Source organism: Aethalodelphis obliquidens, unplaced genomic scaffold (assembly GCF_003676395.1).
Source record: "Aethalodelphis obliquidens isolate GAN/ISIS:26980383/991018 unplaced genomic scaffold, ASM367639v1 scaffold16, whole genome shotgun sequence".
Taxonomy (NCBI): Eukaryota; Metazoa; Chordata; class Mammalia; order Artiodactyla; family Delphinidae; genus Aethalodelphis; species Aethalodelphis obliquidens.
The window spans coordinates 12,186,035-12,199,094 of record NW_020837960.1 but is presented as its reverse complement, the minus strand read 5'-3'; the positions used below and the strand labels follow the sequence as shown (position 1 = coordinate 12,199,094).

The 13,060-nt window shown below is 45.1% G+C and overlaps 1 long non-coding RNA gene across 2 annotated transcripts; it reads left to right on the top strand.

Moving 5' to 3' along the window:
- The first annotated feature begins 246 nt into the window (after nt 1-246).
- LOC113625587 (uncharacterized) lies at nt 247-2,065 on the top strand. 2 transcript variants are annotated; one of them, XR_003434736.1, is made up of 3 exons: nt 247-387; nt 477-674; nt 1,802-2,065. It is a non-coding gene; the product is annotated as an uncharacterized LOC113625587 (long non-coding RNA). The 2 variants fall into 2 exon arrangements; XR_003434735.1 differs by having other exon boundaries at nt 255-387; nt 550-674.
- Nucleotides 2,066-13,060: the final 10,995 nt, after the last annotated feature.

The window sequence follows — 13,060 nt, the reverse complement described above, 5'->3', positions numbered from 1 at the left end:
AGGGAGAAAGCGCCCAGGGTGGAGTCATCTGCCGGTGGATTTGGTTTCACAGAGCTCTCTTGTCCTCATATGCTGTAGTGGCTGTTGTTTAAGCTGCCTAGCACCCTTCTCCCACCTCTTTTGGTAACAGACCCTGTCTCCTGGTCACATGGGACACATGACCCAGGAGAGCCAATCACATACCTCACTTGCTTAGTCATTATGGCTGGACCAATCAGCATCATCACTTGGGGACTGTTTTCTAATCCATGGGAGGAGGGGGAGGAAATGCCCATCTGCTCAGATCCTGAGCTCTGAGGAGGTGAGATTTGCCCATGGCCACATCCGCACCTCCTGGAGAAGCTCATCTGGGAAAATGGCATCATCCAGGAGTGAAAAGAAGAGAGAGTGAGTATCCTCAGGGTGTTTTCAGGTCCCTCAATCCAACAATCCTTTTTTATGGTTTGGTTATATGAACAAATAAATTTCTCTTTTAGGCTTAAACTGGCTCAAGATGTGTTTCTTCCATCTGTAACCCATGAGTCCTAAATCATTTGGGACTTTTCTCAGTTTTCCTGTTTTTTAGAGACTCTGAAAAGTAAACTAAAGATCAGAAATGATTCGTCTCAGAGTCCAACCTGTCCATGAGGGTTTGGGGAAGAATGAGTAGAAAGAAAGAGTGGAAAATCATGCAGGTGAGAAATAAAGGTTCTTGTGTGAAGCCCAGTGAGATGGGATCCATGAGTGATTCATGGGGTCCCTCACCCTTTGGTCCTTTTGGACCTACACTTGCTTAAAATAAATCATAGCCCTAAACTCACATAGATTCAAGCCAACCTTGGGTTCCCAAAGGGAGTATTTTTCTACTTTATGGAAATGGTACTGTTTGTTTGGTGTAAATCAGAGCTTTAGAGAGTACCCAGTAGATTCACTGTTAAGCCCAAGGGAAAGGGGAGGGAAGCACGAGAAAAGTCTAGCAGTAAGGAGAGAGAAACATGACTCCACCAACAAGATGCTGACTGAATATCTCCTATGAGTGTGAGTCTGTGCTCGTTTCAACTTGTCATTCCAAAGCACCAAGCAGAAACCTTATTCGTGATGACAGACGCTAAGAATTAGGTGTGTCTGGTAGAAGAAAAATGCACACTCAGGTAGGAATGGCAGGCAGCAAAGTGGACAATTACTCATGAAGGCTATTAAGGAAGGAACAAGGATGAAAGGGCCCATGTTAAACTACACATTAAGTTAAAACATATGGAAAAAAAAATTTTTGGATATATATCTAAAGCCTGTAACGGTCTATACAAAGAGGCTGTGGCGTCTCCCTCAGAGGGAGGCTATTGAGGATAGTTTAGACTGCCTCATGACCGCCTCTCAGGCTTGATTATAGGTCTGCAACTTGGCCCTCACATCTGCTTTTCAGTATCACCGTGGGGGAGGGCAATCTGTCCCTTTGGACTCTGAAACACAATCTAAGGCTTTTGTATTTTTTTTTTCTGGCAGAGTTGGTTTTCCATGTTTACTTTGTCAAGAATGGCTTTATATATATTTTTTATATATACTTTTTTTTTGCAGTAAACAGTTGAACAAAATGTACACAGTGTTGTCCAAACTTCTTAAGTGCTCCCAGATTTGGAAGCAGTGTTTATTTATGTAGCTTTCAGAAAGTCCGAATGGGTCTGATAGGTCAGAAGACACCTGAACTTTTGACTCTGCCCTTCAGCTCACACACTGTTCTGTCCATTGTTTTATCTTCAAAATGGGAAAACGAGGAACTATTCTTTGGCCATATCTTGCTCACAGAGCCTTTCCCCTCCTGCAGACTGTGCCACCACCCGCAAGCTTGAAAACACCCAAGGAAACCATCCCGGCATTGTGAGTAGACTAATCGCCACGTACCACTCAGTTTTCCCTTCCTGGACTGCGTCACTGGCCGTAGCCCTGTGGTTCCCACGTTGTTTCTGTCATCGTCCCAAGGAGCATAATTCCTGATCCTGAGTCTGGGCAGGACAGCCTGTCTCAGCACGAGCTCTTATGTAAGGTGGCTATGGGAAGAGTTGGCAATAAACAAACATATTTCCAGCCATTGTTTTCTCTGCAGTCTTGAAAATTATTTTCTCTGGGGCAGCTGCTGCTCTCCTGCCCCAGGATGGAAGATTCCCAGCTTAGAAATGTCTTGCGCTGCATTTCTAGATTCTAAAATCAGAACAAAGTGAGCCACAGTGTTCAGAGAACTTACTGAGCACGGGAACATTTAGATGGATTTCTCTGCAAGGGGATTTGAGGCAGCATTTCAGAAAGCTTGTCCACCCATCTGTGCTGCTGGTGACTGTTGGTAAATCACATGGCCCTTCAGAGCCACGGGTAGGGAAACCAGAAGACGATAGGAACTAACCTGGGAATGGAGAAGTGATTTCATGGCTACCAGGTCCTGTCCTCCAGTGTCAAAGTCAGACTCACTGCATGAACAGATTCCACAAGTATGAGAAAAATGGGACTATTTGCAGACTCCATTTTTCCTTGAACCGCTCCATCTTAGAAACTCAGAGGAGGGACGGTTTCCAATACTGCCTTAAAATACTCTGCCTCTAACTCCCATTACTGAATTTAGTGAAAATCCCACCCAAGTAGGCAGCTCCTGGGAGAATCTTGTAGGGACACTCAGCCGGCTCCCGGTTCACTGGGGGGTATCCCTGGGCTTCCTGTGGTTGACACGACAGCACCCCCCCACCCCACCCCGCCTTAGTAGTCTCCATTGGGAGGCCCCCGCCAAAATGATCATGTCCCCACTTTCCCAGCAGTGGCCAGCTGCTCTGGGGGCACCCTCTGTGCTGATAAGCCAGGTTGATTCCTCTGTCTCTCTGAGTAACTCAAGTCATCTCACAATGAATTACGAAGTGCATTTGTTATTTTTGGGGGGTGGTGGTGATGGGGGTGGGATGCACTCCCAGAGTCTCTTTTAGTTCTCCTTGAGCCTCCTGAGACCCCCCGAGAGAGGACCCATTGCCTGTAGCCTGGACACGTCACTACACACTTGACCTCTCTGACAGTGACCACCCTGCTCACTGTCAAGGCTGGGTCTGTGTCTGTATTCATCCTGCCTCGCTCACTATCATCTCCGTAACATCCATAGGACGAGGACAAGGTTACTTGAAAAGGAAGAGGCTCACGCAGGCCCCTTGGCTCGTCCTCGGTCACCTGGAGCTAAGATCAGCTACGTAATTTGCAGGGCCCGGTGCAAAATTAAAATGTGAAGTCCTGTTCTGAAAAATTATTAAGGACTTCACGATGGTAACAGTCAAGCACAGGCCCTCCTGTATAACTACACAGGTAACACACCCGTGGAGCCTGTGTCGTTTTATTTGAAATTGCCAGTTTTCTGAGTGGAGTGACTGGAAGAGACAAGTACTTTGAAGACCACGTAAGAAAGTCTATGACAGAGAGGCGTCAGCTGGCTGCCTTTAGCAGCGTGCTCTAAGTGGGGGAGGTCTTCTGGGGACACCCTGACTAGCAGGCACCATTCTCAGTACTTCCATATGTTAAGTCATTTCATATACATACACGCATATCATTTACATCTGTTACATCACGAAGCTTCACAGCAACCATAGCAAGTAATATTATTTCCCCCTGCTTTACAGCTGAGGAAACTGAGGCACAGCAGCATTTAAGAAAACGTTGAGAGTCTGCTTCTCAGCGTTCTGATACAGGACCTCTGTTTTTCAAGTCTACCCAGACCTTACCAGACCTGGAGGGACTGAATCATGCTGAACTCACGGATCATTGATTTCTATGCTGCAAAAACACGTGTATGCCTCTACAGTGATAGGCGCTACCATTCCAGTGATTCAGTTCCATGAACCAGGGCACCCCTTTGGGTATTGAGGTGCCTGGGGCGACTAAAGTCAGAAGGTTTCTCAGGGAGCACAGAATCAAAACCAAGCTAGCTGCAAAATCTCAGGGGAGACCTTGACCAGACTAACGCAGAATCCGGGAAACGGTCCTCCTTGTCCTTAATGCACTTCTTTCTGGTGGGTGGAGCCCCTACCTGCTGAGCACAGAGGCTCTGTCCTGTGCATGGAGTCACTCCCACCACCTCATGCCAGGCCAGTGACATTACACCCGAGGGGGGTGTCCCTTTCTTTATGTTGTTGCAATCAGGTCTGGGATTTGATCGCAAACATCACAATCCCGGCAGTCGTTTATTTACAAACCAACTCTGAGGATGCCCTATCCACAGAAGCCCTGCTGATTTCCACCAGTTTCCATTTCCAAGGACAAACTGAATCTGGCCCTCTATGCACTGCCTAAACTTAGCACTTAAGTAATTCCAAAGAGAAGCAGCATGTTAACATGTTAAAATGAGATTGCGTTGGTTCCATCAGGAATGTAGGATAAAGATGCCACGCTGGCCCCTTGGAGGTAAATTAACTCCCTAAAAGCTCCTACCTGAGTAGCACTGAATAAGTAAACAACAAAACTACACTTGGACAGGTTTCAAGTGGGACTGAGGAAGTAGTCGTAAAATAAATGACTTTTGCATCATCAGGGAATTCGTTTTTGTTTTGTTTTGTTTGTTTGTAAACCTCACTTGAAAGTTGTCTTCTCCCTGCCAAAAGCCAGGATGATTCAGAGGACCCATCTTCTGATGTACAGAGAACCTGCAGCAGGTGATTTTGAAGGGCATCTTCTGGGGGCCAATTTAGAATAGCACGATTGGATTATAAAGATGATGATGATGATAGCTAATATTAAAAATATTTTTACTATATAGGTGGCAAGAATTTGCTGAGTAAAAATAAGTATTTTCTAACAACACTATGAGATTATTCTCATTTTACTGAGAGAAAATGGATTTGGGACCAGCAATTGTAATAGAGATGAAGGTGATGATTCTTAATCTCTGAACTAAAAGCATTAAGAATTGGCTGCAGTTGGAAACTTGTCTTAGATGGAAGGGATGGTTCCAGGCAGACGAGTGCGGGCTGGACAGTGGTGGGGCACATGAGGAAGGACGAGAGACTAAAATAGCCACGTGATGAAGATAGAAGAGGGTCCTAAAAGGACGAGGGCAGAGAAAGCACCGGGGCAGGTGTTTCTCTGGGTTAGGTCCACCTGGATAAAATTCTCCTGAGATCCCTCACTGGGAAGGGGTCAGAAAGGCCAGCAGGACCATCTAGTCTCTAGTTAGGTATGAATCTTAATTGTGACTGATTATATATGTGTTCATTTATGCTCAAGTTAACTGTGAGTAGATCGGTAGGATGTCATTCCACGGTATGGATTTGGCTTTCTTTCCTAATCTCTTTTGCTTCATTAGAAACTCCAGTTAATGGAACACTTCCAATATTGTGAGAAGCAGAAGCCAGCTGACCAGCACATAGTCACTTAGCCTTCTCTTTCTTCCCGGGAGGCGGTTACATCATATCCATTTGTAAACAGGAAAGAGTGGCTTGGAGGTACTCAGTAATTTTCACAGTGAGGTAGTTCACAGGTGAGTGGTGCAGATCTGGGTCTCAGATCTCTCTGGCTCTTTCCCCTTCAGTGGAGAATCAGTCAAACAGCAATCCTCGGATAGGAGCAGTCAACCAGGCTTGTTCCTGTCTTCGGCATGCCTCCCACTGCCCTGTCTGCAGCTACCCTCCCCGCAGACCACACCCCCGCCCCGCCCACCAGCGTCTAACCTCAGGTACATGGTGGTCTCCTTTAGCTCATTGCTTTGCCTACTCAGGTGCGGTAACTGAGAAAAACAAGAATATGACTGTGATTTTCTTAGCTACTTTTTAATGTTCAAATCAGCTCTTCGAAAACAAAGTCAAGATGCAATAATAATAAGTGTTTATAGTTAAAGTAGGGAATCAAACAGCGCTTCTATAGCATCTCCTACGTGGCAGGTACTGTTACCGGTGTGTTCCATGAATTCAGTTTGCCCCTGGCTTCATAAAGCAGTCTGTGTGTGTGTGTGTATTTGCCTCTTTGCGTGTGTGTGGTATGTATGTGTGTGTGGCAAAGGATGCTAGAATTTCAATTTTCTCTTGCTCCCATCTTTGAACTTCTCAGAATTAATTTTAGCCGGGCTGGACCTAAGTAGAATCTAATTCTTACTTGTGGCTCCCCAAATGGTCCCACTCTACAGGCTGCCTGTTTGGCAAAGGGAGGGGCCAGACAAGACACAAGGGTCTGAGGCCCACCCTGGAGTCCCCCAGGCCTGACCTCTCTGGAGGTGTTATCAGAATCTGTGGTCCCTGTTCTGCTTCCTCTCATTTTGCTTCTTCCCCCGCCATCACGAAGTCTTTCTTTTGACGGTGAAGAGCCATGTGCTAGTTCCCTTGTATGCCAACAGTCTCACCCTCCTCTGGCTCTCAGGGCCAAGGCCCCCGTCCCATGGGACCTTGTATGCTTGGTTTCCCTGCACCCTGGGCGGCCGGGTGCCCACACAGCGATGTGAGACACATGTGTGCAGTCGGGGGAGAATTTAGCTCCCAGGATTCAAAGACATTCAAAACCAAGCTCTGTGTAGTAATTCCCCACATAAATCTTGCCTTTGACTACAAATTATTTAGACTATCCCATTTCACGTCCTTCTCCTCTCCCATCAGATTCAAAGGAGTTTAGACTTAAGAGAAACATTGGGTCTGAATTAAGCTGAGTCATTAACTTGATCATCTTTTAGTCTCTCGTTTCACCGGGGAAACCTGGGAATAGGGAGATGTAGGGGCAGGGGCTCCCCAAAGCAGGGACTCTGAAGATATCTATGTGAAAAAGGCATTTGCAAAGCCAAACTTGCTGTGGACTTTATGATATTGAAGATGGGGCAGTCCAAATGAAACAGAAAACATCAGGCTGGCCCACCTCACTGTGACATTGTGGCCCTTAACAGCTGTCCTGGGTGGTGCACCTCCAGAAATTTGAAACAGGAAAGAAACAAGATTCCAGGGGTTCCAGCAAGACCGTAATGACAGCTTTAGAGAGCGCTGCAGCCACCTTTTTTTTTTTTTAGGCCTCTGCCCCGCCCCTGGGGTCGAGGGTAGTATTTGATCCCTACAGCTTTCTTTCCATCCAGTTCAAGTACCTGCTTGCAGGCTTCGCTGGCCCAACATGCAAACAATAAGTGACAAAGGAAAACACCGGCAGCAGGTTCCGAGGCAGGCCTGAGGCAGGGATTTCCCAGAATTTGTTATGAGAGGCAACCTGCTCTCCCCACCAGGTTGGGCGTGGCCAGGAACCAGGTTGGAACAGCCATGAGTCAGGCCTAGAGAATTTCAGTTGCAACATCTCTCTGCAAGAGGTTGTTTAATTATATCTGTTACCTTCAATGAAAAGGTCACCCACCCTGTAGTAAATGATTAATTGCTGGCTGCTGAACATACTGTTCCGATTCTAATTCCTTTACATTTCTGGTTAATTTCTGTAGGAAAACCAGGATGTGATTCATTTTGTTTTAGGGGATGGTAACCGCAGTCAATGGTCAGCTGGTGAGCTGTTCCTGTTTGATGCATCCTTTGCAAACAGCGCTGTGTAGGATTGAAGGGTGGGCGTGCGCGGCATGGGACCCAATTTGTAGTTCAGATTTTGGTGTAAATTGTTTCACCCAAGTCTAAGGTTCACTGAAAGGTTGGAAACAAGTTGAATAATCACTGCGGTCTGAGCAGAGCAGGAAGGAAGGATGCAGGGTTTCCAGAGAGAATCTTCATGCACGCCACACCGGGCTGCACTCAGGACCCTCCAGCCCCCAACTCGCTCTCCCCAGCCCTTGGAGCAAAGGACCCAGGAAGATCAGCGGTCCCCTCTTAGGACCTGTCAGCACTATTCCTGAGACGACACCGTGGTCGAGTCACGCTGAGCACCCGTCATGCTTGCTGGCTTTCTTTGTTACGGTGATGGCAAAGGGGCAGGCAGAGAGCTATAGAATTTGATCTACAGCTCTTCATCACAACTCAGCCCCTTCACTTCCCTCAAGAGCATAATTGTCAAGAGTCCAATTTGTTGGAGATTATTTTTTGGATCGAAGAGGGGCGTGGGGGGATCAGTAGATGGAGGGAGTGTCAAATGTGTTCTAATCATTTCTTCACCTCTTTCCCTACTTTTTTTCTACGTGGGACTCATTTAATGTCTGTCGTAAGCTCTTGAATAAGCAGAAGCACATCATCTGTACCTAAGAGCTGACCCAGTTTCCTGGGGCTTGAAGCTTAGCAACTCTGGGGGCCTCACTGAAGAAAACTGAATATTCAGAATTAGGATAGAAATAAAAATAAATGATAATTTAAAAAATACAAATACCACAAACACTGACAAAAATCCCATGCTGTTTTTATTAACTAACTTCCTGGCATACCTCTATAATACTGTTTTCGCCACCCTTTTTTTGCCTATATACTCTTTGATCATCTCTTCACATAACAATAACTTTATAGAAAAACAATAGGAGGATAATTCAGTCTTTCCTCTAACACGGTTGATCAAAAACGTTTTTTTTTCAACTTTAAATTAAATAGTTGGGACGTATAAACAACGTATCAACTCACACGGGGAGAGACACGCTTCCTATTTATAGTACTACTAGAAGTTTGTGCCCTACAGACACAGCGAGAACTTCCCTTTGGATGAGACATCCATGAGAACTGAAATCTCTGCTTACAATTTTACATGTTTGATGATTGGTAGAATTCCCACAGACCTGCGTCTGCTCCCATAATCTCAAACCTCCGTGACTCTCCATTTTCCATAGATTCACAGGCAAGACTCTGCACGGCACATTTGTATCATGATATAACACCTGGCTGTATGCCTTAGCAACACGATGATGGATGAGTCGGCATAATAGGTTCCAGGAGTATTTATAGAAGAAATTCCTACACCACAGTAACTTGCAATAACTTAATCATAATACGCAGAGGTGACTGGGAACCATAAAAACATATCCCGTTAAATCCAAACCAAATTTATCTCCAGCTCACCTTTGCCTCAGCAGAATTCCCAAATGCTGCGGCCACTCCAAGCCAACCCGCACAAGAGTGAGTGTGGTGAAGCAGAAGAAATAGTCTTAATTGATTTCAGTTAAAATATTTTACTTTTGCAAATTTTACAGAACTCCTGTGACTGTGAACCTTGTGGCTTCATTAACATCACAGTCAATCTGCCTCTGCTTGTATCCATTTCAAAGCTCAGTTCAGTGCTGAATACATAGCTCTTAATTGAGAAGTGGAGAAATGAATCTTGAAAACACAGTGAAAAAAGAGGAAAGAGGACATGAAGTGTGAGGTTGCTGGCAGCCATGCAGGTACTGAGCAGCATGTCAGCCTGACATGGTCCAGGGAAGCAGCCAGGTGGCCAGCCTGGGATGCTCCGGGAACCTTCAAGGGATGCTCTAGGCCGGGGATCTGGCTTCTGGACCATGAGAGTTTCCAAAAGCACAGAGAAGTCTTGGCTGTTACTGAAGGTGAGAAGACATCCTGAATGTGCCAGAGAAAAAGGGAAGAGAGATTAGGAAGGGAGTGGGAAAGGATTGACAAAAAATAATGATGATAAAGGCATTTTCCTCATGAGTCCTCCAACTCTTCTTCCTAGCAATGGCAATTCTGTGTGTAGCCTGGAAGGAGAGTATGTCAGAGGTCACTTGTGGGTACAGGAAGCTTTCAGAAGTGACTCACAAATGACAGTGGTCTGCTGGCCCTGGAGAGAATCCTTTGCTGAGTCTGAGGACTTTCCCGTCTGTGTTTCTAGGAGGCCTCTGTGGTTGGTTCTTTTTATGGATAAGAAAACAGTTTTATGGGGGAGGGAGCGTGACTTGTGAGACTCTCGTGAAATGGATAAGACCCATCGCAGGGCTGGAGCAAAACCTCCTGTTCTCCAGCTTCTAGTTTTCTAGGGCTTCAGTATTCTCCTGTTCATTAATTGGGTCGATGACTGTGTATTGACTATATACTGATAGCCGTACATGCCAGGTACTTTTCTAGAACTGGGGATACAGTGGAGGACAAGACGGGTGAAATCCCTGCCCTCACAGAGCTTCCATTCTAGTGTGGGGACAAATGGTATATAAGCCAATGAATATTATATATCAGCTCCAGTAGAAATAAGTCTTGAGAAAATGAAACAGGAGGATGGGATATGGGTTTAGAGGGGAGTGTGTATGTGGGGGAGACAATGGCAGTGTCGGGTGTGTGCTCACTTTGAAGAGGTGACACCCGGCACTGGAATGGTGAGAAGGAGGGAGGTATGCAAGCATCTTGGAAAAGAGTTCTGAAAGGAAAGGGAACACCAGTCATGAAGGCCCCCAAGACCAAGAGGAGCTGGCACATTAGAGGGACAGAGAGTACACCCGTGTATCCACAGTGAGGAGGTGGAGAAAGGCAGGGGATGAGATCGGGGGAAATGGCCCAGGTGGTGATGAGCTTTGTAGCCTATGGTTAGGGTCGTGGATTTGGACAAATTAGCCTATCCATTCAGACAAACGGACTCCCATTGTACAATTCTACCCCATGAGCCTAGAAGGGTATGTAGAAAACGACTATGGTGAATGTAAAGGCCACCAGACCAGGGCCAGGAGTGGGCTCAGGGAACTATGAGAGTGATGAGAGGGGTCTGCAGACCCCAGGGGAACAATGGCGGCGGAGTAAATGGGTTTCACGTGACCCTCAGTAGGGCCTGCTTCAAGGTACCCAAGAGAGTGAGCTGGCACCAGGTATGCAGCCAGGCAAATGTACAGTTCAGATCTTGCCATTTGCCACCTGTGACAAGTTGACAGTTGTTCATCAAAAATGGACATATACACACTACCAAACATAAGGCAGATAGCTAGTGGGAAGCAGCCGCATAGCACAGGGAGATCAGCTCGGTGCTTTGTGACCACCTGGAGGGGTGGGATAGGGAGGGTGGGAGGGAGGGAGACGCAAGGGGGAAGAGATAGGGGAACATATGTATATGTATAACTGATTCACTTTGTTATAAAGCAGAAACCAACACACCATCGTAAAGCAATTATGCTCCAATAAAGATGTAAAAAATAAATAAATTATCAACTCGGAAAAAAAAAATGAACAAAGAAGAGTTGTTGCTAGAAGCAGCTGCCCACCAGGACTCATTTCTTTGCCCCTCTTACATTTAGGAAGAAATCAGTGATTAATGTTTCCAGGTCAAGGAAACAGAGTCACAGAATAGTGAGCCGCTGTATCTTATTGAGTCTTTCTCTTCCCTGTTTAGCTGGCCAGTTACAAAACATTATATGTCTCTTGGGCAGTATTTCTCAACCTTGGCACTATTGACATTTTGGACCAGAAAATTCTTTGTTGCAGGATCTGTCCTGTGCCTCGTAGGATGTTTAAGAGAATTCCTGGCCTCTACTCACTGATGCCAGTAGTATCCCCCCGCAGAAGTGACAATCAAAAATATCTCCAGATATTGCCAAATGTCCTCCGGGGGCAAAAATCACTTCTGGCTGAAAACCACTACCCTAGAGGATGGTGAAGCCACAAAATGAAAGAGGCCGGAATCCCTGAACCTCTGCATGGAGAATATCCGTCACCCGCTGACCAGGAAAACCCACGTTGTACTGTCCTGTGAGTAAAATAAATGTTTATTGTGTTAAAGCCACGGCTGCACAGTTAGGGGCTTCTTTGGTACTCTAAACAGTCCAACTAGAATAATGCCATAAGCAAAAAAACAAAAACAAAAGCAACTAAAAACCACAAGCTTTCTGTCTCTCCAATGCTGCTAATGAGCTGTGTGACTCCACATAAAGCATTCAACTTCTCTGAGCCTTAGTTTTTTTCTCATCTGAACATAAGGTAATGTTGGACTAGACACGTGTCTTCCAAACACTTAAGACTGCAACTCACAGGCAAAAATACATCGTGGTCCAGGACACACGTAAGAGTTTCACAGAGCAATACTTACCATTACTATGAGCAAATAGCTTTAATATAGTTGGGATACTGCACCATCATTAAAGCTATAAAAAGCTATCATTATGGCTATAAAAAGTTTGTAGGAAAATGGAAAAATGATGATTTTACTGTGTCAAAAAGTAAGAAATTTTAACTGAGCTCTTTCCCAGGACGATTACCCCAGGCACCATGCATAAAAACCCATTTTTGTGGAGAAATGTTGTTTTTCTAATAGAAAGGAAACCCAATACTACATTTCAAATCCAAAGAAAACCTGAGTGTTGGCCTCCACAGTGCTTCTGACAGACTGTATAATCTATAAAAGTGGTGTGAGGAAAATATGTTGCTTCCACCAGGAATTCTGGTGGGAGAGAGAATGACATTATTTGTAGCACTTTCCAAGGACCAGTCCTATGTAAATATAAGGTGTTGTTCTCTCTGCTGTCATAACTAGCAAGAAAAAATATTATGAAACCTTTAATTAAAAAAAAATAAGACTTTGAATCCTGATTAATTGCTACCATAGACATTCACTAGAGCACGGAAGTCAGACTCAAAGGGTAATAACCTATTTCCCTGTCTCAGACTCTTTTCCTTGGTTGAAAATACTCTGTCTTAAATCTACAGACTACAGCTGCAGTGGAAGGGAAGGAACCAGTCTCTGTTGAGATGTCCACCTTTCTGGAGCCTTCAATGGAAAGTTTTATGAAAAGTAAGATATAATAGAATTCATAAGAAGGTAGAGGGACAATCTTAAAGACGCCAATTTCTCCTAGAGGGCCTCACAGTCCCTTCCTTTGCAACATAGTCTAGTGGGGTCATTCATTACTTTGCCAACTGGTTTCAGAAGTTGGTCATCTGTTTTGATATCTCTCCGAGGAGTTATCTTTTGTTGCTCAGAGCACAGATTCTTCCTAAGATTGCAGTTTCTTCGACTTCAATTACCTGTGAAGTCTCCTTTGGAAAGGTTAAAACAAGTATCAAGGGCACCATTTTCTTGCTTTTCCTATCCAGGTACCTTAGTGTTTCGTGCCTCAGTGCATAAGGAGAGAAATTATGGAAGGTGAAAGAGGGAGATTTTAAACAGACTTAAGGCAAAGGATGAGGTTGGATACCAATGGAGAGTATGTATAGTGAGATATTTCTTACTTCAGAATCATAGAATGGAACGTTATGACTATCAACTATCCTAAAAC